Source organism: Phlebotomus argentipes, unplaced genomic scaffold, assembly GCF_947086385.1.
Source record: "Phlebotomus argentipes unplaced genomic scaffold, Phlebotomus argentipes genome assembly scaffold_18, whole genome shotgun sequence".
Lineage (NCBI taxonomy): Eukaryota > Metazoa > Arthropoda > Insecta > Diptera > Psychodidae > Phlebotomus > Phlebotomus argentipes.
In genome coordinates, this window is record NW_026776177.1 from 4,189,653 (window position 1) to 4,213,843 (window position 24,191).

The 24,191-nt window shown below is 39.2% G+C and overlaps 2 protein-coding genes across 4 annotated transcripts in view; both read left to right on the plus strand.

Annotated features, from left to right (window-relative positions):
* Positions 1-15,042, plus strand: part of LOC132259563 (type 1 phosphatidylinositol 4,5-bisphosphate 4-phosphatase) — a 64,412-nt gene extending 49,370 nt beyond the window's left edge. The window contains exon 5 of one of the 2 annotated variants that reach the window (XM_059757251.1): positions 15,031-15,042. The gene's annotated coding sequence lies outside the window, so the exon portion shown is untranslated. Of the gene's footprint in view, positions 1-2,236; positions 2,248-15,030 lie in introns of those variants that run through there. The other variant, XM_059757252.1, reaches the window with a different exon arrangement.
* LOC132259560 (cyclin-dependent kinase 14) overlaps positions 1-24,191 on the plus strand; it is a 93,256-nt gene that overhangs the window by 39,062 nt on the left and 30,003 nt on the right. The window lies entirely within an intron of this gene.

The window sequence follows — 24,191 nt, forward strand, 5'->3', positions numbered from 1 at the left end:
AACGCAGAATTGGCCTGAACCACGTTTCTGTGTCATAGAGATTTAACTAATTTAATGATGCTTGAGAATGTCATCGTGAGATGCTTTAAAATTTAATTTAATAATAATAGGTGAAGATTAAAGATGTGGTAGAAATTGAAGTATCTTTTGAATTTACCAGTATTCCTTAATAAGAGCCAAGTTTATTTAGTCATTTACCTTCTCATCAGATTGCGAAAATATCCAAAAGTCTCGCAAAAGTTCACGGAATTTCACTGAACGGGTGATGAAGGAAAACTCTTGGTCACTTTTCCTTTCGCAGCTCCACTAAATTGGGCATCAAAAGCATTTGAGTTTGCCTTCTGTATATAAAATGTATAATCTTCAATGTGATGCTGAAGGGTTGTTGTATATTTTTAATGAGAGACATTTTTTGCCATGCATCATAATCTGGACCGGAAAGCGAAAAGGGGTTACTGAACTCGCGTGTGAGAATGAATTAATTTTTCAACCCCTCTAAAAACATACAACTCATCCACCAACACTCTTCAACAGCCTCACATTCTGGATTCTGAGCAATATTTCACCATCATTGCCCTCATTACATTTATATGATAACCCATTTTGCTTCTCGTGAACGCTCTCCTCATCGGAATTCAGCACTCGAATGCAGGATGATGGTTAAGGTTCTTGAATGCGGAAGGGTTTGGCTTAATGAGTTGAAAAATAAATTAAAGATCGCGCGCGAGAAATATAACAACAAAAACAGCTTCTCATTTCAGCTGTATTTCTGCCACACTCTGGACGGAGTGAAGGCAAGGTGATTCTCTTTTTTTTCTCTGCTGTGGCACGAAAAAAATTTCTCGAATATATTTATATACATATAGAGAGAGAGAGAGAAAAAAAAAGCGTCCAAGTTTGTTATTAAATTACATCTCCGGACGTTAATTGCGCGCGCGAGAGGAACAGAACGAGAAAAAGGCTCTTGATGTTGGGGCTTTATGAATAATTAATAGGAGAACCAGCAAGCACATAAATGTCAATGCTACAAAATCTTGACCTCAGCCGCAAAGCCCCGGAAGTTGCATTCTTCCAACATCTTAACTCGCGCGCTCGCGGTTTTTCTGCTTGTTTCAATGCACTTCTCAAATCGAATACAATTTATTTGTGGAACGGAGCGAGCATTGAGTGCAATATTTGTTCAACAGCTACCATCAATGTTGGAGCATTTTGTACACAATAAATGTTCAACATCATCATTTGATATTGCAAGTCAGTGGGGTGGGTTTTATATGCTGTGGCTGTTTGTGAGGCGTTGGAAATGAGAACATCGGAGGAGAGCGCGATAAGTCAAGTAAGAATAGCAAATACAGCGCAAGAAATAATTATGTGCGGTAAATGACTCAATAGGGTTCAATAGCACGTTTGCTTCGCAAACAGCTTCTCTCGTGGCGGACAATCGCGTATCACATGGGATGTTAACCAATGAATTAAGGCATGAAGTGCGACCTCATTGATTTATATACAGTGGCGAAAGTTTAGCTTAAGACACCTTTGGTGCTAAGAATTCGATATTTCATTCAATTTTCAAGACATTTACCATTCAAACTTCCATTTTATCACTCAAATGGCGTTGAAATCATGGTAATATGTCAAAGCAGAGCCAAGATATTGCAAAAGCAGAGAGATTAGCGAATGTCTAGAAGACTTCTACGTCACAGGACGCCTTGATTTGGACTTATCAACTTTCTTTTGTACCATTCCTTCATTTCTACCGCACAACTGCGGCCCAAATCCTGTTCACAGATGTTTTATGAAGATCACGACTAGGCTTTCCCAAGACACGTGACGTTGCATTTTTATGCATCGCAGGAAAATGGCTCTTATGTGATTTATGGTGTCAAACACTTGCTAGAAAACCTAAAATCAAATAAAGTAGTTTAAAAATTTCATTCATTATGATGAATGGAATGACGATGATTACAAGTCCTAAGCTAATTTTCGCTACTGTATGATGCTGACACTTTTTTTCGGGGCGATACACTCCAATATTCATGCCAATGGCCATCGTGCTTTTTCTCCTTGATTGCCTTTTTCACGCCAATGGCCAATTCGAGTCGATTTTCAATGTCAATTCCCGACCAGACAAAATGTCTAATTGAGCGGAACAATTGACCCACATTGGAAATTTCATGATGAATTGAGGAAACACGAGACAAGCATCAACGATGAGACATGCCAAATGATTGTATCGAAGAAAAAAAAAATCTGGGATTCTCAACACACTCAAAGTGCGTAAAGCACTGCAAAATGGGCCACAATTTTTGGCGTTGCCGAAAAAAAAAGAGAATTCAACAATTTCCGCAGCGGAAGTATTTAGTGTCAAAAGCTGAAATGTGTTTGTTTGCTGTATTCCAAGTGTTTTTTTTTTATTCGGATGGTTAAGTAAAGATAAATATATGTTTTATGTATATGTTGAATGCGGGAGGGGGAGAAAAAAATAATTTGTGTCTGCTCAAAGGAGAGAATAATTCGGGACAAATGAATTTTTTAATGAATTTTTAAAATACTCATATTAAGCGGATGTAAAACAGACCACAAAATGCGTTTTGCGACCTGAATTTTATCACAAGTGTGAATATTTTCACACATTTCAATGCTAATTGTGCTGCGTGTGGAAAATATTGCATTTCGGATTATCACTGGGTTGTTTTCAAGCACATTTTTTTTGTATCATTTCGAGAGTTTAATTGGAAAAATGGGGCGAAGCTTCTGAAAGGCAACACGCCTCGGTGAAAAATGCACTCCAAATGAGATGGATTGTGGCTATTGAGTGGAAAACGACCTTGGCAGGTCACCGACTTCCATCTCTGTTGTACCACAAGATCGTTCTGCGACCCACCGAGTGTACACTCATTCATCAGTCGAGTTGTGTCTCACCTGGGAACGACTCTAAGGTGTGCGAGTGAAATGTTAATCTTGATATTTTCTTTGCCAGTCCCTCTGGTTGAATAATTTCGCTTTGATATTACGTTGTGAGGTGAATGAGAAAATTACATGTTGTCTCTCACGAGATATCTCTATGTGTGTGTGCGTGAAATCCCACAATATCACTCTCGTGAAGACTCACATGATTCAAGACTCTTCTTTCCATCTCAGCCCCAAGAGGTGAAAATTGCCGTGGCGATAAAATGCAGAGTGGCATTGAGAAAAGAAGGTGTATTGAAGGCATGATATCACAACATGTTTCTAATAATAATAGCCAATCGCGCAGAAGAAGTCTGAGTTTTGCTCTCATTGCCACGAGTTTGGTCACACGAGGATTTCTTGCCATTGCGCTGTGCGGAGAATTGTATCAAAAATCTTGGCACAAAATATGAAAAAGTTGACTATTAATTGTGTTTGTCGTACATTTTTTTCTTAAGAAAATTGTCTTAAAAAACATTTATTTTCATAAAATGCTCTCTTTACTACATAATTCTAGACTTTCGGAATTTTTCATTTGTATTTTTAAACTTTAAATCAATATATTTGTGAGATTTATGAATTTTTGCATTGATAAACTTTGAAGGAAAGTTCATGTAAAATATAAAAATTGATTTTTTAGAAATTATTTGAATAAAATGTACTCGAAGACGCATTTTTTAATAAGTTTAGTAGGATAATCACAAACATCTCTTCAATATGTATATAATTGGTGTAAAAATTCCTGAGAAATTGTTTTATGTACAAAATTCTGGGAATTTGTGCGGAAAAATCAATCAAATTTCACTTTCAATCGAATGTGATTTCAACAAATCGTTCTCTCGCAACTCAATCTTGTGTTTGTGAATGCAGTCGAGAGAACATGGTGTTAATGCATAATCAACACATTTGAAATATCAAAGAAGTGAACTTATTTCACCCCATTTCATTCACTATAAAAACGGCCTTTCATGTGTGGTGAAAAAGCGTCTGGGATCTTGATTAACAATATCATGTTGTGGTGTGGGGAAGATGGCTTCTATAGTCTGGCATATGGAATGAATAGTTTTACTTGAAATATGAAACCGCAAAACGTTCACGCATTCTCAGAAAAAAAGTCAACTGTCTTGAGAAAAAACTTGTTATTCATGTGAATGTTTCTATAATTATTGGGGTTTTGGATGTCGACTATAACCGCACATAAATTGAATAAAGTTGCATTGACAATTTATTGAATGCATTTCACGCAGTCACAGTTGTTATTTCCTGAATGTTTCTCGTTTTCCCTATCATTTTTCCTTCAGCTATTGCCCTCGTGTGTTTCTCAATGTGTGATGTGTTTAATCTAAAAGAGTTTAAATATAAACAGAAAAAGATACACAAGAGAAATAAAATGTTAATTGTGGAAGATAAAAGAGTCTCGAATCTACTGCGTGTCTCTCAGACAGGAAGGCAAGAGAAGAAGAAAAACCACGATGAATGAGATGATCTCATTCACTTCTCTTTCCTGTCTAATTTCATGCAAATTCAATTAAAAAATGGTGATGATGAATTCTCTGACTTTTTTTTCCTTATTTCATACGAGGGAAAACATGCTGAAGAAATATACACTTCTCTTGTCCTTGTATAAACATTTTTTCCCATCGAAATGTGTACTCCAGAATTTGTGAAGAATATCACACAATAAGAGCGTCTTTTAGTCCGTTTTTGCTGCTCGGCGCTTTTCAAGACTCTCTTTCCCAGATGCTGAAAATTTATGGAGCTCCAGTTTACGTGATAGATTCAAGACGCTCGCGGAGAGTAAACGATGCTTTCAGTGATGACAGTGTATTTCACAAATTGTATGCAGATCCTGTGCTGAAAGACGTCCTGAATGCTATTCAAATGCACAGCTTGTATGATGCAATGCATACAAGTGACGATAATGAAGAGATACTGAACAGAAAAAGATGCTGCGAAAAGACTTTTGAAGACATTGAGTTTATTTTCCACAGAATGGAGACTTTGCCAAGTGTTTCTTATGATTTGACAGCTGTCACTGTGACAGGAATTATCTGTCACTGTGAAAAAGCTAAATTTTTCGCTAAGATTTTAGCACTTTTGATTGATACACTAGCGAACGTAGCGGCGACCAGTCAAAATATTGATGAGCACTTAAATACACAGATGGCGCATCATGTAACAACCATTCCATTTCAATAATATACTTCGTGATAATAACACTCAAGTGAATTGTATAAATTACGCCATGCAAATAACCTCAAAAATGAGAGATTTACAGACAAGTTGGACTTCCTGCTTCCTTGCTAAGTTCTAATGAGAATAAAGCACAAAATTTAGCAAAATATAAAGCGAAAAACAGCAGAAAATTTGAACAATTCAGAGGATTGCTAAGAAGATGAATGCGTCAAAATTAGCTTAATATTTTGCTTTAAATTGCTGTATTTGTGACGCCAGTAGTTTTTGTTCGGGAGTTGTTCAAATTTTAGCTCAGATATTTTAGCATTTTTCAGCTAAAGCTAAAATACATGCTTTTTTTAAAAAGATTTTGTGGTTTACTGGGTAAAATGATGGTTTGAATGGCCAGCAAATGAGACTCAAATTATTAACAGATCGTGCTCGGCAAAATGTCGTCGACAATATGAAATGAGAGCAACTCGCTCCCGTGAAAGTTTGTTATCATGTGAACAATTTAGTGCAATATGTAGATTTCACGTGGTAGTTAAACAGACGATAAAGTTGTGAGTAAAACCCACCAAAATACTGATTACAGTGATTCGTAGTGTTGTTTGCCCTGTGCTGTATCTATTTTCCTAAAATGTTATTCCCGACACTAAAGCAACATTCTTGAGGGCATTGCGAGTATGCTTGACGTCACACACTTTCCTCCGTGGCAGCCAGAAAGTGTGCCTCAAGATTTCCCCGTGCGATAGAGGACAGTGACACGAGGTGGGCCTGAAGAGATAACGCATAACGAAAAGGTGAAAATCCTACAAGTGCTCAAACCTATTCTCATAGTATTTATGCAAGAAATGGTTATTATATTTGGCGAGGAGTTTGGGCGGGAAAGTTGCGACATTCGCCTTGACTTTATTTGCACACTCGTTATTATGATAATTTTCTATAAGGATTTTCCGTCCTCAACTTGTGAATATTTTAGCGTTGTGATAACATTTAGAGGGATTGAATTTGTTTTACAACGCGTCTCACACTTTTGCCATTGCACGCAATGTAATGCGATATTCAAATGTAAACACCTTTCTAAGCTGAAACTTCCTTGTGTCGCGCGGGAAGTTGTGAAATTTTCGTTGTGTTGCTTAGCAAATTGGGGAGGTTTTCGCACATGAATTAAATTGCCGCACAAGTTCTGAAAGTTCAATGATACATTTTGCATCTGCAGACAATGGGATAAATTTTGTATCAAAAGTCCGAACTTTCTTGGCATGCATGTGAATTTAATTGCTATGACTTTCGCTAGTTATTTTTTGCAAATGAAATGGTGCTAAATATTGTGCAAAATCGCTGAATATAAAGTAAAAATTTCTCGACTCTTTCTCCAAAGCTTGGCTGTGTAATTGAATGCAGTGTGTGCATAGAGAGATAATGCTGTAGAAAAGTGCATTAATTAATGTCAAGGTTTAAGAGTGCTTTACATGATTCATTAAGAGTCAATTTCCATTGTTTGCAATGTATTCATGTGTGTTTTGTCGTGTTTACTTGTATAAACTCTTCTCTAATTTTCTCAAGAATACCATTATAATGTAATTAATTAATTATGAATCCTATTCTCTCACTCATGTACACCTTTTACGCCTTTTGTATTCAACTATGGCCAAATTGCCTCCATACGAAATGTGATTCTGGCGTGCCGAAGTGAAATGATTGAGTGGAGATCTTAAACTCTTGTGTTTGGCGAAGGTGTGAAGAAATTTTCTATCAAAGAGAAATGTAGCTACTCGTGTGTGAGTGAGTGTGTGTGTCCTATTATTTTCAACACACAAAGCGAGATAAATTATCGCATTTAGCATTTTCTTTCAGATTTTGTAGAAGAACTTGACGCTAGGCTGAAAGAGAAAGTCATAAATCACACAGAAGTCTCTGGGTTTGAATTTGAATACGATAATTGAATATGGAGACAAATTTAATACGACTCCTTTTTGAATATGTGACAAGCATCCCTTTCGCCATGGCAATGGAATTCTATTTAGCTTGACACGTTTTGCCGTAAAGAGAAAATAGAGATGTGTCATGATAACCTGTATTAACAGTTGGGCAACTGATTCTTATTTGGGGAGGAATTAAGATCTTGTATTTCTTCACACCTCCAGAAATCGTTGAAATAAGTACTCACAAATAATAATCAAAAGCCTGTTTTGGCGGTAAAAATTTCTGTGATCTTAAATTCTGCAATTCTTAGAAAAACTCCTCTACACTTAAGCCTGAAAGAGTATGCAGTTCGACGCAGTCTTTTCTTACAAAGGGGAAATAATATGGTCAGAAATGGTGTACAGATCAAGAGAAACTGTTTCAATACTCAAATTTTTATCCAAGTCTTAATTTTAACATTTTTTTCTAGGTTTCTTGACTGATTTAAGATTAAATATCATCTTAAAGTAGAAATTTCAGCGCCTAAACTGAAAGTATTTTCACTTTATTAGAAGAATTGCGTATTTTTGTTCAGTGAAAATCGTGATTTTAGGAATCAATGCTCAATTTTTTTTACTAAACTATACCGATTTTTTGGCTAAAATACGGAAAAGTGCAATTTTAACGGAAGAAAATCGTTAAATATTGTTAGAAAACGTGAGTTTTAAAGTTTTCAGTTAGATTTGAGTTAGTTTTCGGTTGAATTTCGGTTATATTTCAGTTATATTCCAGTTATCATTTAATTTTAGTCATGATATGAACAATGAAGTGCTTATGATTTTTTATACAAGATGTGAGAGTGTCAGAAGGTGGTGTACAGATTTTAGCCATATTATCTTCCTCTTGTTCTCCTCAATATGCGCAATTACCTTCAATTATGGAGTGTAATGTATTATAATGTTCAAAAAGTGTGACACTGGCTTTTTATATGTGCATAACACTCTAAGGCAAATAAGAGGTAGAAAGAAAACAGTAAATTGAGTATGCATACAAAATACCTGGGCAAAGGCAATGCTTAAATATATACTCACACACAATTTGCTCTGAAAAACACTCTGGGAAAGTTGGCAATTACGAATATGTGGTGTGTGTGTTGGATAGAACATATGAAAATCATTAATCTCTTCGCCAAACAATTTGAAAACTGAAAGAAAACACGGATAATCACAGCTAAAAGTGTGTGTGCAGCAATGGAAAATGGGCAATGAGGAGGTGAAAATGCGGCTTAAAGGAGACCGCAATGGTGTTACACGGCATGATGGCAAAATATTTGATCTGCGCGGTGTTGAATTAGCTTTTTCGCTTGTGAATTAGCTACCATAATTCCGCAATTAGTAGCTCAATGGGTGTCGAATGAGCGAGAGTGTTGCTTTTCCCGCGGAAAAGCTTGGGTTTTGCTGTTATAGTGATGGATCGACAGAGGACGACAAATTTCCATGTGTTTCTGCAAATGTCTCACATTATCGGTGAGAAAAGGGGAGAAGAAAATTGGTGTCTTTTGTTGTGTGCGGATAAAATGAAGTCGAGAGCGAAGAATAGGGTGTAAATTGATTTCTTCAATCAATTACGCAAATAAATCATAAAAATTCCACAACTTTATAGGGAGAATTTGCCAAGGGTTTTTTTTATGACTAGATGCAAATACACTTGTGAATGCGTGTGTGTGTGTCACATCTCCACAATTTGGTGGATTGAGGGTGAATTTCTTGTGGCAGGGAAAGTGTTTTCCACCCATTGGGGAATATTGACTGAAATTCCAAGCATTTTATCCGCCAATACAGAAGACGCCGCAGTGCGAGGATCAGTGACGTGATGGTGGTTGAGCGCGCTGAGGGGCTCAAAACTATGGGGAATATGAATCCTTGCCACCCGCGGCACCCCATGTGGTGGCTTATTGAGCTTACCATATATCATGTGTGTATCGCTAAACCACAAATTTTCAATGCTGACACTCTGCATGGCATAATAAGATTTCCAGGCAGTGCGTGAGACAGACGCTGATGTTGATAGAAGTTGCGTAATGGTGAAAAATCCCTAGAATATCTCTTTGTGGGTGGTTTGTTTGTCTGTTCCATCTTCATTGTGGGTGTTTCAAAGGTCGTGACACTTTACATTTCGGAAGACTTTCACATCAGACACCTCTGTGAGCCTTTAAAGGCATTTTCCATCGCTTTTTCGACTCCTTCAACTGGTTTTCTTATTGATTTCTGACTTATCAGACTCCAATCTGGGTTTTTCCCTCTCAAGAGGTTTCAAACTCTTCAAATGCTTAGATTTCAGACCGTTTAAAATACTTTTAATCCCGCATTTAGTCTTCAAAGTATGCCTTAAACAATTCTGACCAAATTGTGAGGTCATGAATTCAGCTTAAAAAATACTTAAAGCCTGGAAATGAGTAAATATAGCGAATATCACAATGTTTCTACTAGATAATGAGGCTGAATTTGCCACTTTCAAGCATAAACCGCAGAAATAACTAAGCAAAGAGACATAATTTCTAGATTGAAATGACATTTTTGAGGTTATGTTTAACTTTTAAGCTGTGTCTTATGCAAAAAGTTATATTTTCGAATAAAAATGCTCAAATTTGCCAAGAAAAAGAGAAATGTTCCCAGCTAGAACACAAATTAGATGATTATGAGTGTTTTTTAATCGCTAGAATCTGTTGTAAATCAATCACATAACCTAGAAAAGCAAAAAAAATGATTTTTCTAAGCAGAATAGTTTAGAAAATGCTTCAATTTGTTGAACCAGAAGCTTTTTCAATGCAAATTTTTGCACTATCAACTCCTAACACTTCCTTAAAAGCTGTACACCACTTCCGCCAATAATCTCTTCCCCTTGTTTCACACCAGAACTTGTGCTTGACTTTGAAAAGTCTCTCTGTATTTTGCACAAAAAGTGATCCAGGAAAAGGAGGCATTCAAGTTTAATATTTGATTAAATTTAATTTTCCACCTTGGGTGAAAACTCGTGATGCTCAATAATGAATGATTCTATTTACCGCACGTGCCGTATCCCTTTTTGGAAAAAAGAGGGGAAGCGAAGCGAGTTAGGATAAGTTGCATGCGACCTTCAATTAAATGTTGCGTGTTGCCTTGAAGAAAAAAGTCTTTGGCGGTGTTAAAAATCATTTTCTCCGCTTTGGTGAAAGTAAATGTTTACATTACATCGACTTGGAGAGGAGCATTCAAGCTTTTTTGTCAGAGGATGAGAATGGGTGGCTTTTAAATGCCCGCTATTGTGCTGCACAGAAGGCACAAAAGTCGCCCCTTCTCCGCCATGTCATTTTAATGCCACTGCGATAGGGACATGAAGTATAAAATTTTATATGACTTGTCAACAATCAGTGGAAGCCACGCAAAGATTGCGATCATCTCTCCACACAGAAATTCTGCTCTTGCTTTTTTTTCTTCTGGCGGAAATGTCGTTAAGACACTTTCACTGCGACGTTGAATTCCAAACCCACACAGAATTGCACTCCATCGCTTCATCAGCGCGCGAGAGAGAGAAGTGTTTTTATGTAATCGCAACACACATAATCGAGAGTGTCCAACTATAAAAATGTCTTCTTATGAAGGTCAGTGAGACGTTGATAGGCAATCTGACGAGAGAGAGACCCACACGAGAAATCCAAAGTCCTGACCATATCTTTTATGCATATGAATTGTACACATCAAGCGAATTTGAATTTATTCGCGTTTCACGTCTCACTTCGTGGGTGTCGATGAACATACGGCAAATTGTGTGTGAAATGTGGCGTTGATGCGTGTAAATTGGTATAGATTAGAATTAACATGCGTCCTCCAGACTTCTCGCAATTTGTGTTCATTTCCCGTTTTTCAATTTTTCCCCACTGACACTTTACGAATGTGGCGCCAATTTTCTTTGCAATGTGCATCGGCCTGAGCGTCACACTGACAATGGGCCGCGAAGTGTGATGTGCGCGAGCCAGGGCAGTGTGCCAAAAAGAAAAGCGGTGCTGAGACACATATTTCTCCTCCATAAATATGTAAATCGAATTTTCCTTATATAGCATAGCGCAGAAGCCCCACAAATTTTGAGAGAGGAGGAAGCCCAGGGTGAAAAGATGGCAGAACAATGAGGAAGACAATTCAAAAATTGCCAATTCTTTTTCGCTTTTCTTTGCAAAGCAACGGCAACGGTGGGAAAAGTTGCGCTGATTGTTAATTTCTATCAATTTTTGCTGTGTTCTCTTGCGACATGCGGTGAAAAGTTTTCGTGTTTTTGAGAGAAGAAACTCTGAAGCGTAATAAGATTAGAGAAGTCTTGTTGTTTTACTAGAACAACAAGTTCATTGATGCAATCTCTTGTCAGATGATGAATTTGCGTGACATTTTGAAGGAAGTTTTGCAACGAAAATTTGATTTAACGTTACATTTTGTAAGAAACTTCGAAGAAAGCGTTTCACTTTTCAATTAACATTGATGAAATAGTGCGCTTCGGGGATTGAAATTTCTCTGTTGAAAATCATACTTAAGGAGTCGTTGCTACATTACTTTCATAACATTTTAAATAAGATGTCATAGTTGTTAATTCATATTTCAATGTCTCAAGCATTGGCGCATGAAAACGCGTGAAAACCAAGGAAATTGAAAGAAATGTTTGTCAAGGAATCTAATTCGTTCCGGTCATTCTGATCAATAGAATCCTTTAAGAATCTCAACGGAAACACACCAAATTTCAAGCGTTTGACAGCTTAAATTCGTATTAAATAAACTCCCAATTTCATATTGGAACGCCTTCTCGTTCGCATTTCATTCGTTCTTCAAACTATCGACTATCGAAAATGTAAAATTGCAACACCAAATTGATATTTTTTACGAACAGAAATACGAAATTTATAATGTTGCAACGACCCCTTAAAAGACATGTAATTTTTCAATAGGGAGAAAATAATGTAAAAGAACAATTCTTCATTCTCTCCCCTTGATGTTGACCCACAAAATACTTGAACTTCCTTACTGCTTTCATGCAGAAACTTATGATAGCGCGCGGTTCAGGACAATAATTTGTATGAGTTAATATATAAAATGCTGAAAGACACGGAGAGACACTTTAGAAAGTTTCTTAATTATCTCCACAACGAGATGAAAATTCGTTAGAATCACTTCATTTTGCAATTCCGTGTTGTCACGTTTCCACTCTCTCTCTCTCCGGACGTTCTCGTCTGTGAGAGTGTCGTGAGTGTTGGCAAAGAAATTCAAGAGGACTCTTTCTGCACAGTGTCTTTGGCACTGTGGATTTCAATTTAATTCCCATGAGTGGGTGTACGTATAATTTTCCTTTGCCGTGTGCTTCCACTTTAATTATTATTCGTTGCGTGGAAAATGGTGCGCCTTTTTTCCGCGGTGTGTGGCAAAATAGTTGACAGAATGGATGAGAAAGGACTGCCGCCGTTGAGGGAGTGTTTTCCGGCGATGGAGGTGTGTTTGGGCGTCGAGACGTCGCCACAAATGACGCCATCCTCCCCCGCTCGCCAGCGACAGTGCCGAGGGTCGTAACTCAAGGGGAGGTCGTCTCGAGTGGTGACGTCTCAAAAGGCTGAACGTGTCTGAATGTGAATTTCTTCGATGTACACACTAATTAGCATAAGGATCAACATTTTATGTTATAAATTGCCCCTCAAATGAACAACCAACGACTTTTACGACATGGACTGTGTGGCGCAATAAATGCGCGCGGGGGAGGAAAATATGTATATATAACTTTTCTGGCTTTTCCACGCGCGCTCTCTCTGCTGAAGATCTCTTAACTTGTGAACATTTCCTTTTAATAATATTACTGTGTGCGCTAAAGGGAAAATCTTGATGGGGAGACTTTCACCCCATCAAATGCTCACTTTTGCACATTTCTTTGTAGTCTCTGAATGAAGGCGCGCTCTTGTCATGTGATTGCTTTGCTGCGTTTTTGCCACGCTACAGTGAGGAGCAAAAGGTTTCTGACATCGCGACATTAATTGAGCGCTTAAATGTTCCAGCAGTTCACACTGAAAGGAATGTGCGTTCTGACAATTTACCAAAAACAAAACAAGACACACTTTTCCGTCTCGGAATGAGTTCACCGAATTTTCTCCGCCCACGAATGTTTGTAAAACTCATTTGAGTGGAAATTTGCATATTGTGATGCTTAATCTGTTTCCAGAGGCGTTCGATTTTTGGGTGAACAGAGTTGATTCAGTAATCATTGATTGATGAAGATAAGTTACAATTTTATGCAAATTCCAAACAAATTTATTACACACCCCTGAAGAGTCGATTCAGGGATGCTTTTGCGAGGGTGTCAGATTGAAATCGAATACAATTTACATCGCATGAACACAGGGGCATCCCTCAATTTCCCTGCCAAATTCTACGCGTGTGTGCATTTCTTAGCGTCAACCCTCGACTCATTCGCACTCCACATACACACCTGATGGCCCTGAGGGTGGTAAATTCAATTGCCAAACGGCTGCGAGTTAGTAATCCACTGATTACGCAAAAATTCATCCTGAATGATGTACGACTTGCAATTCACAGGCGCGTGAGGGTGTTGAGTTTTCACCCTCGCCGGAAAACAGGAGACGGACGAGACCTCTAACTTCATTCCCATTAATTTCCGACCGCCTGGCGCTTGGGTGGGTGTCGAAATGAAGGATGATTTGGTGATTTTATGATTAAAAGTGAAAACCCAACTCAATATGTGACAACATCTCCAATGACAATTTTCCACAGTTGCGAATTGTCCCTGTCGTCCTTTAAATTTTGACAAATTCCGCACCCAACCAGACCGCCCTATATCATGTCACCCCCTCGAGAGGCAGAGAGAGAGAGTGAAGATAGGGACGGATTCCAGGCAGACATGGAAAAGTCTTTCCATTGACGCACTTTGCATTTCTCTCCGCATTCAGTGGCAAAGAAACGATGATTGCTTCCGGCATCGCTCTTCCTGTCTACATTTGTACCTCAAATAAGTGAAATTCTCCCCGCCGAGGGATGATATATTGAGTCTTCCACTTGATGTCATCCCTCGACAGTCGATAAAGTCGATGACTTGTCCGCCAGGCATGTCACAGCATAAGGAAAAACTGATAGTGTGAAACTTCTTCCAGTTTTTCCTCTTTAAATCGAATAGAAAATTACAATGTGAATACTTTATACTAATATCTGCAAACTTGCGATTAAGGGTTGAAGGAATTAGGAAACAAAAGTAGCCTTTTTACTGACCGAACTGTAAAATACAATTTTTACTGACCAAACAAAGTTTTTACTGATCAAACTAATATTTTACCAATCAAATTGATTCTTAACTGACTAAACTTCATTTTTTACTGCTCGAACTGCATTTTTTACTGACCAAACTGACTTTAATTGAACAATTACCGCATTTTTTTTTAATATACGTTGAAGATCATGAAAAGGAAAATAATTGAATTCAATGGAAAATACTTTATTCACGCCACTGTACAATGGAAAATGTAGCTCTGTTGCTCTCTTTGTTCAATTTGACGAATATTCTGACGCTTCACCATTGAAAATTTAATTGTCTTTCATTTACATATTGCCATTCCGGGTCCTCATGAATCGGGGGAGGAGGGATTCGATGAAAAGGGACGAAGGCTAATTACTGAAGTTTTCAACCCCGTCATTTTTCTCACCACAATTAATCTTATTTACTTTACATTACAAATTCAATAGGATTTTCTGATGCTATAAATGTTATATAGAATGGATTTTTGATTTTGGGTCGCGCGGGTGAAAATAATATTACATGATACATTAAATTTTGCCATTATACAGTCCCTAATTCCCCATTAATTGGCAGTAAACCCTTTAGCATAAAATGATTTAATTACTTTTTCGCCAAAAGTTGACATGATGAAATTTATAATGTGCTGTCAGTTGCAATGCTTCCTGATTTTTATCTCGCGAGCCCGCGAAGAAAAAAAAGGTGGAGAAGTTAATGTTAAATTGACTTTTTGTTGAAACTTTTAGGCTTGAATTTAATATTATTCATCATTAGCAAGTGAGAGAGAGAGACTAACTTTGCCATTTTCTTCTTCTCTTTTTAGGTGAGTAACTCAGTGGGAGATCAAGAAGAGTGAAACAGTGTGAATATCTTCTGTAATCCAGATGAATGAGACTCAATCCATTCTCGAGAGAAGTATAATATCTTCACGGGGGTGAAGAGAGAGAAGATGTGAATGAGAAGCACTCTGTTCTCATTACTTATTCAGTTTTCTCTCTCTCTTTTTTTTCGGGGTATATTTCTCACATTTTCAGATGATACTTATGAGAGTGAAGGGCAAACTAAAGTCCCTGTTTGTTGGTAAAATTCTGTTAAATCATCCTTGAATTTGACCTTTAGATCAATTTCACGGAGAGTTGCCATGGATCAACGGTGAAACATTGCTGCGTAATGTTTGGCTGGCTTGGGGATGGCATTTTATGAAGTGCTAAGACGAAGTGAAAATGACTATGAGAAATTCTTCTCGAAGCCCTTTTGCATGCATAGAGAAATTTTCCCATTTGTCAGTGAATTTTCACCTGGCTTTGTTCCCATCAATTCGTGTATTTCCACCCCTTGTCCCCGGAACATATTCACTGGGAAATAGGCATGAAATTGTGGGGGTTCCCCGACAGACACTGGACAAATATTCCATACATAAGGAAGGGTAAATTCAATAATAGAGTTACGGACAAGTTCATGAAATGCCACTGCATATCCGACTGCCAAATGACCTACGGAAGTGATGGAGTGTGAACATGAATTTCCACTATCACTCTCGCTTTTCCGAGCCTTTTCCCCCTCTTTATATGATTCGTCGCGTGCATTTTTAATGTGCACCATGGCGAAATGTCTTCACCACGGGTGGTAAATACACATTTTGGAGGGTTTCGGAGGGGCTTTTCAATCGTTAATAACTTATAATTCTTTTGAAAAGTTGAATATTCTATAAGGAATCATTGCAACATTAAGGATTTCAGTTTGTTTAAACTACGAATTTGGTTTGCAACTTACCAATTTTCACAGCTTATATTGGCGACCACCTGGCGGCGCTGGTGTAAGGTACAAATGAAATACGAACGAAAAGGCGTTGCAAGGCAAAGTTGACAGTTTATTGGATACGAATTTCAGCTGTCAATGAATTAAAATGTAGTTTTTCATACTTGCAAATGCTTAGGAAAGCCAATCAGTTTCCTCGGAAAGCGTCGAAGGACATAACCTCAATCTAGTGCATTGAAATGTGCTCAAATGGTCAGATAAATCCATGAAATTTGTGCAAATTAACCTAAAAACATTATTATTGTCAATTTCATTATTGTGAATTTTAAAATAAATTCCTCATTTTCGTAACTGTTATGAATTGCAATCTTGCAACTCATTCTTACGAATTCACATTTTTGACAGCTTATTTAAAATGTTATGAAAATAAAGTTGCAACGACCGATAAATTTGTGCTAAAGAAAATCTGATCCAAACCAGAGCTAACATGTTGTTATCTTGATTATGATATGCAATTTTCGGAGTGTAAGCATTGGGTTTCAGTCATGAAAGACACTTTTAATGGACCTCTTCCAATTTCATCGTATCGCCTTTCGTTCCTCCACCCCTTTGGGAATTTTTAAGTTTTCCCCCCGGCTCCAATGGCACTGGGGTGGAAAATGAGCAAAAGGACGAGCAGAGAAGGGTTATCTGACGGATAATTTGTCTGTCCACAACGAAGAAGGCAGAGGCAGAGAAGATGAGAAGATGATAAGGAGTGAGTGTGGCAATTCATTTGATGCGGGTGTAATCGATTTAATCATCCCTGCCACACAGTATTCAAATGAATTACACGCTCTTCTCCGCAGTCAATTGAAGCCACATGGACAGCTTTTTAAAAAAAGTTAAGAGACATGTGAAGTTGTATATTGGATAAGACGTCCTTGATCTGTCTTATCTGCACATGTCACTTCTTTTCATTACAGCCAGTTGCCATGTCTGAATTGGGAGTTGTGTAACGGGCGTTGCGGAGGAGAAGAAAAGGTCTTTTCAATGTAGGACAGAGTTTCCGTAATCAATTTTTCTTTTTCTTTCGCCTTGCCAAACTTGGGTAGATCCTCACAAGAAGACATTGGAAAGGGGGCGCCGGAGAAGAAACATCTTCTTGATACTGTAACACTGGGAGTACACATAATTCTTTACGCAAAAGCACATCTCCTTCTCACTCTCTGAATGTTGTCCACCAACCTCCAAACATATCCCTGAATTCCACCCCGCGCAGTTGAAGGGCAATAAATTTTTATATGTGTATATGGAATGTTGCTATCTGTTTTCCACAATCTTAATTTGTAAATCTTCACAACCACAAGCAAATTAAATGGATGGATGTTATTGAAAACAAAACAGTGTTGCGCGAAAGACACAAAATTGGATTTTGGGGTAATATGTCAATATATTGAGAGTGCGATAAATTCTCCAGTACCAACAATTTATCCCTATTTCGCTCGTGTGCAGATATTTTAGGGATAATTTATTTGATTCCCCTCCACAATTGGCCCAGAATTGTCTTGGGCATCGAAGCATGAGAGATGGAAAGTTTTCAACTTGTGTGCGTGTGGTCGATTTATTCGAACAGAATCACCAATAAAGATGTAACCAGATACACAACATATAGTTTTTGTCAGAGAATCCCAAAAATCTCCTTCGTGAGGGTGGTGAAAATGATTTGCGGATGAAGTATGACAATGTCCCGAGAGATCCATAAACACCCTCATTCATCTTCATTGTGATTAATTGGCGATACTCGAGGAAAAGACAATGTCACATGTTTCTGGGTGAAAGTATTTCCAGGGATTTGTATTGAAAATGTGCACTATTGAGAGACACCTCTCGATTCACACTTTTCAGTCTCTATGCGCTTTATCAGCAAAATAGGAGGAAACGTGTGGAAACAATTTGCTCATCTGTCGTGAAAAGTACACAACAAAAGACTATGGATTATGGATGTGATGTACTTCCATCCGAACTCAATGTTATATTCTCTGTACATACGACAATACACATTCGCTATTGTCAATGGGATAGAAGTCGATAAACATAGTGTGAAATGATGAAACAGGGTGAATATTGCACGAGACAAGAATGGGTTTTAAATGTATGGTTTATTTTTACTCTATTGAGCATATTAGATAAACTTGTGCATGAAAATTGTGATTATGTACTCAAAGATCAAGGGATGAAGTTGTTATTCGAAAATGTTGGAAACAGTGAAAAACATGAATAAAATACTATTTCATAATCATTTCAAGTTCTCTTCTCACCTTTGTCTCCTGTTCTTCGCTTTAATGGTTATTTTGTTGGTTTTATCCCCCTATTGAGGGATATAGTCTTCTCAGGCGGATTGTTAGTTTGCCGACCAACCATAAGTGGTTCTAAAGTCTACCTTTATATAAAAGAACAGATTACGAAAGACGATCTGAGTGAAGCGTGTGTTTCAACTGAAACATTCAACAGTAATCGCTTGGGCTTCTCTAATTTGCTGAATTCGAAGATTCGCCGTCGGTGAGATTCGAACACACGACTGTATAGCGTTGAGAGTCAAACGCGTTGACCACTGAGCCACAATCGCCTACAAGAAGATGATCATCTGGCCGGATTTCTGCTTTCTCCAACTTTCTGAGCACCGTTCTGTTGTCCAACTTTCTGAGGACTCCTGATCCTTTGCCGGTCACTTGCTATCTCCCAGATCGACTGAGCATACTGGATCTCCTCCTGAATCTATTATTAAAAATCATTCGTTGGGGATGCAAACACGGATGTATTTCTACTAATTCACTACAATTCTGTCGATCTACAATCACTAAGGGAGATATCTACTGGGGAGTACTACTATAATGCTGTTTCCATTGTCATAGCGAGCCTATATGCTCTCGTCCGTTGTCGTCTTTGTTCTTTGGTCGAACTTACATACACCTTTGCTGGCTGAACTGGAAGATCTGTCCAGGATCACAGAACATCTCCAGAGCTGCGTGGTTGACGGTGTGACAGACGAGGAAGCTGTCCTGTCGCGAGCCGGGCCACAGTGTTCCCATGTGCTCAGCCAGACAGATCATCTCGTTGGGGCAGGGCGGGCAGATGGTGGTCGTTGGTGGATCCTCTGGCGGGCAAGGAGGGCAGGGTGTGGTGGTGGTTGTTGGGCAAGGCGGGCATGGAGTTGTGGTGGTCGTTGGCGGATCCTCTGGTGGGCATGGCGGGCAGGGAGTCGTAGTGGTTGTTGGACAAGGTGGGCAGGGCGTGGTAGTTGTGGTCGGGGGATCTTCCGGGGGGCATGGAGGGCAAGGCGTAGTGGTTGTTGTTGGGCATGGCGGGCATGGAGTAGTGGTTGTGGTTGGTGGATCCTCTGGTGGGCACGGTGGGCAGGGAGTTGGGCAAGGGGGGCAGGAGGGGTTGTCCTGAGGGCAGATGCCTCCTGATGGAGGAGAGCCGTCCCATTCAGCCAAGGTGGGTGGGTTGCGGGGCTCGGTCCAGATCCACAGGTGAGAAGGAATGCAGGTGCGTGAGCGCTCGTCGAAGAGCATGTTCTGTGGGCAGGTCATCATGACTCCGGGAACGTTCTGCTGGTTGCACTGCCACCAGCTTCGTGGGTCCCAGTTGTGCCTGTACAGGCGGACGGCCATCTCCTCGTTAGTGCGGCAACCGGGCCGACCGTGGGAGACGAAGCGAGGGTCCAGGCTTCTGGGGAGCTCATGCTCAACTGGGGCTGCCAAGGCACCAGCGACAAAGAGCGCTGCCACCAAAATAGCGTCTGCAGAGGAGAGAGAGAAAGAGAGTTAAAGATGTTAGGAGTAAGGACACTTTCGGGAGTAATGTCGAAACTCACACTTCATTTTGAGTTGTTGGTGAAGACTCGACTGATGCCTCTGAAGACAGCACGCAGTCAATTTATACCCAAGCGCTTATCTCTGCGCAAACACTAAATTGTCCATTGAATAAAAGCCCATTTTTGATTTCCGTGATTAATTTCGCCGGTGGGATTTATTATCACTCGATCAATTTCTCTAGATGAATGGGTGTCTCTTTTTGCGACTAAGCCTTGAATAGACTGTTGAGTGATCTGTTTGGCCACCAAATTATTGGCATTTTTTAGCTAATAACTTACCCAACATTGCAACTCTTCTGATCCGTCATATGACGAATAGTTGGCAGGAAATGGAAGCCCAGACTGTATTTTTTTGTTTGGAGAAATGCGTCGTTCAAAGACCTCGCGCGATATATCGTGGGGAAATTCTTACATTTTCGGCATTTACGCGTGATGAATTATGCGTAAATGGAGTGACGAATTGCTTAAGACGACATAATTCCTGGGGAATTCTTTTAATTACATTGGGTTTAGCCATGACGGAAGTTGTTCTTGTTGCGAAGGGACTATCATTGGGAATAGGAATTGAAAGGTTGATGATAAATGGCACTTCACTGATTAAAACTTCAATGCGAAAAGTCCCTTCTGAGGTAATCTATCTGGGCCCATTTCACTATTTGTTTACTCTACAGAAACTTTGGGTGTTCTAATAGAATGTTTCTTCGCATATTTTCTATCCAATCTGTGCGTCTGTTTGCAGTGAAATTGATCCAAATCAATCTCATTGTCAACAACACTCTTTGAGAAAACAACTGGAGGAAATGTGTTGGACTAGTGATTGAATACTTGTGTATTGTTACATTTTCTCTCTTTCTCCGGAGTATGCAAAGGGAAATAGCTGATTCTTGGTAATCTCCTGGAGAGAAAGGTGGACGAAATTCAATAAATGAAGGAATATCTGAGCCTATCAGGAGAGCAAACAGAAAAGTGAATTTCCTTGTTAACCACAATTTCGAGATGCTCCAGACAAAATCAATATCATGAAATGTATCATCGCAGAATTATGTTTATTTGTCGGGACTGAAAGTGTGGGATTAGAGATGGATGGGGGAAAAGTGAAAAAGACAGTTGTCTGTCATGTTTGAAGATGTAGGGCTCTTATCCCTTCGAGGAGAGACATTGGTGTTTTGGGTTCGAGATAGTGGCTTCATGGAATACACATTTAAGACACATTTTCCATGCTTATGATTGATGATGTGTCACTTGTTTACTGCTTTTGTAACTTTCTCCGGGAGAGAAAAAGGTACAATCGCCCCCGAGAAATCAGGGTTCAATTGAGGGATGGCAACAGCAATAATTGATGACCGAGTAGGAAGCGATAATCACTTAGTTTCGGACGATAATCGATTTGGAAAATAAGCGGGGGTGAATGCATATATTACACAACGTGAGAATGTAAGAAAAGAGAGAGAGATAGGGCGAAAATATCCATCTCAACCGGATAATAGCCGATGGTGGGATGAAGAGCGATAAATCACGATGTGAAGGAAATTCTCCGCCGACAAAATATTGCTGGCTACGAATTTTCGGCATGGGCATTTTATGGGCAAATGGCGAGGGGTGGGTTTATACCGACTCGTGTGCATCTAAATTACAGATCGCTGTAACGTCCAGTGTTTGTGGTTTGAGGTGGAAAATGGAGTGGAGAGAGAAAAGCTCTCTTTCTCGGCAAGTCAATGGCGGAGGGGGAGGTTTGTTGAACTGTGAGACGGCAGTAAATTTTAAATTATGACCATCTTCTCGGGAAGAAAGTGCATCTGTATCCCCAAATGGTTGGGGCGCAGCACCCCATATAGAACAGTATGAATCATGCAAATGGAGAGACTTTCATAGATCACCATTCGTAGGGATGCACAGGGATTTTCGGTGGCACGACGGCCAAAGGGGAGATTGTTTATTTCACACTGGGCGCACTTGCAAAATGCTGAGGGGGAGTTGCTTTATTGAAACTCCACGGCGCACTCCATTGAGTGGGGGTCTTGCGCCCCAAGTGGATGGGATTTCCCACAATAGGAATCACTCGCGGACTTTATGGTAATTTCAAGTTTCTGCATTTGACTTTAAAATCGCATCCTGTGGACTTTTGTCAACACACTGGTCGCTAGAGATAAAGTGCACAGGAGATTCAACATGAAATGTACTTTATCACGGAATCTGAAATTGCCAGAATTTATTCATGAAAATAAAAGTGATTCATTAGGAATCAGGCGAAATCAGGACGACCACACTTCTTACATTTGTAAAAAGGTGAATTTCACTCTTTTCGCGCATCGAAGACACAAACTTTTCATTCTTCAGGGCGTTCGACTTCTATTAGTTCGTGTCCTGCTCCTTCCTGTCTTTTCGTCTAGCATTTTGATCATGTGTTGGGACAGGCTGACCAAACTCTACCACTTTTCCTCAAGTCACGCGCTGTTGAGTTCATTTCTCGCACGCTTCGCTTGCACAGTTCTCATTATTTGGCTGAACTACTCGTGCCTGGCTCACCTGTCAGGTCCTCGAGTCTCATTGTGCCGACATCGCGAAGCCACATCCTCCGAAGTTCACTCTTTGTTGACGAGGTAATTCTCTGGAATGAAGTTCTCACAAATCCTTGTATACAAAATCAGTAAGACCGATATTCTGTGGCGTAACGTGTCTTAATCTCAAGATATAGCTACAGTCTTACGCAAATAAATATATTCTATTCTATTCAATTTATTGTTGTAAAGTTGTTAATTAGTAAATCCTGTATGTCTAACACAGTGCTTGAAGTTTTGAAGACATGTAGTAACAATTTAAATTTTCTAATAATATCAAACTATCTCTGTCATCATCCATTGTGATTGTATTCAATGACTTGTCCAAGTCAATTTTGTGAAGGAAGTTTCCAATCCAACAATATGCACATAATCCTGTATGAACTTTCCAACTTACTGGCTCTGGCGATGATGTGAGAAGTCTCACTTTTCGCTCGAAAGTCATTTCGTCTCAATCAATTTCCCTCCGTGCCAGTGTGCGATTACGCCCATTGCAATCACATATTTTCCGTATGACGACGATGCATCGCCCGCTGGGTGGGATGGCGGCAATAAGATCGCGCCAGACGGATGAGTTGGGGAAGTGGAGCGAGCAGAGAACCGCATGTGACATGGCTTGAAGGGAATTTCACTTTGGCGCACTGAATTTGCATATATGCAAAAGCTCCGTGGAGAGTTTCTTTGCGCGTTGCATAGCTATCAAGAGTCATATTGTAGAGAAGTATAGGGCGCAATATTTGCGTGGTGAAAAGTGAATTTTCTTATTTATTGGAGGAGGTATTTTTGTTACTGGATAAATGACAAATGGCTGAGGGAATTCGGTGGCTCACGGTGTGTTTGTTGTTTACTGGCTGACAGAAGAATGCAAGATAAATTGTCTGGAGGAAGAGTCACACCTCTTCTTCCCATACCTTCTCCATTACCGCAAGTATTAAGTCGAGATTTCAGAAGTCTTTCACAAAGTGTGTGTGTGGAAGAATGTCCGTGAGAAAATTCTGTTCCTTCTACAATGAATGGCACGTCATTAATTATATCTCCAGTTCATCAACTTGCAACCCTTCTTTTCCCCAGTTGAATCTCCATATAGACCAACAATTCATTGAGATACACACACCAAAGGCATGTTTTATAAATACATGATTCCTCAAGCGGAGGAGTAATTTGTAAGTTGGAGTTAGAATTTGAATGTTGCATCTTATAAATAACAATGCCCGAGACAAGACAGACAGAGAAACATGCAGGGAAGAATTTGGTTTGATGTTTACAAATTGCCCCCATTAAAATTATGTATGTAAAAAAATCTGTAGTGAAATTTCCCAAACTGTATAAATGCTTGAGAAATGTTTCTCACAATGTGTTTGTGTGTTGAATCACTTGATTTTCTGATTTTGATTCCACAAATAGTGTGTGTGTGTGCTTTTTAAAGACATCAACACTGTGTCTTTAAGACGCACAACAGCATTTTCCACCCCTCATTTGAGCACATTATGTATGTGTTGTTCTGCACTAAAAGAATTGCTTTCTTCAGGCGGGGTGGAAAAAGCAGTGAAAGTGATGAATATCACCCTGACATGATACCATAAAGATGGTAAATGGCGCTCTATTGAGATACAAAGCAACCAAAGCCGTTGAGGCTTAAACATTGAATCGCTGTGCATGATAACTAATCTTGTGATATA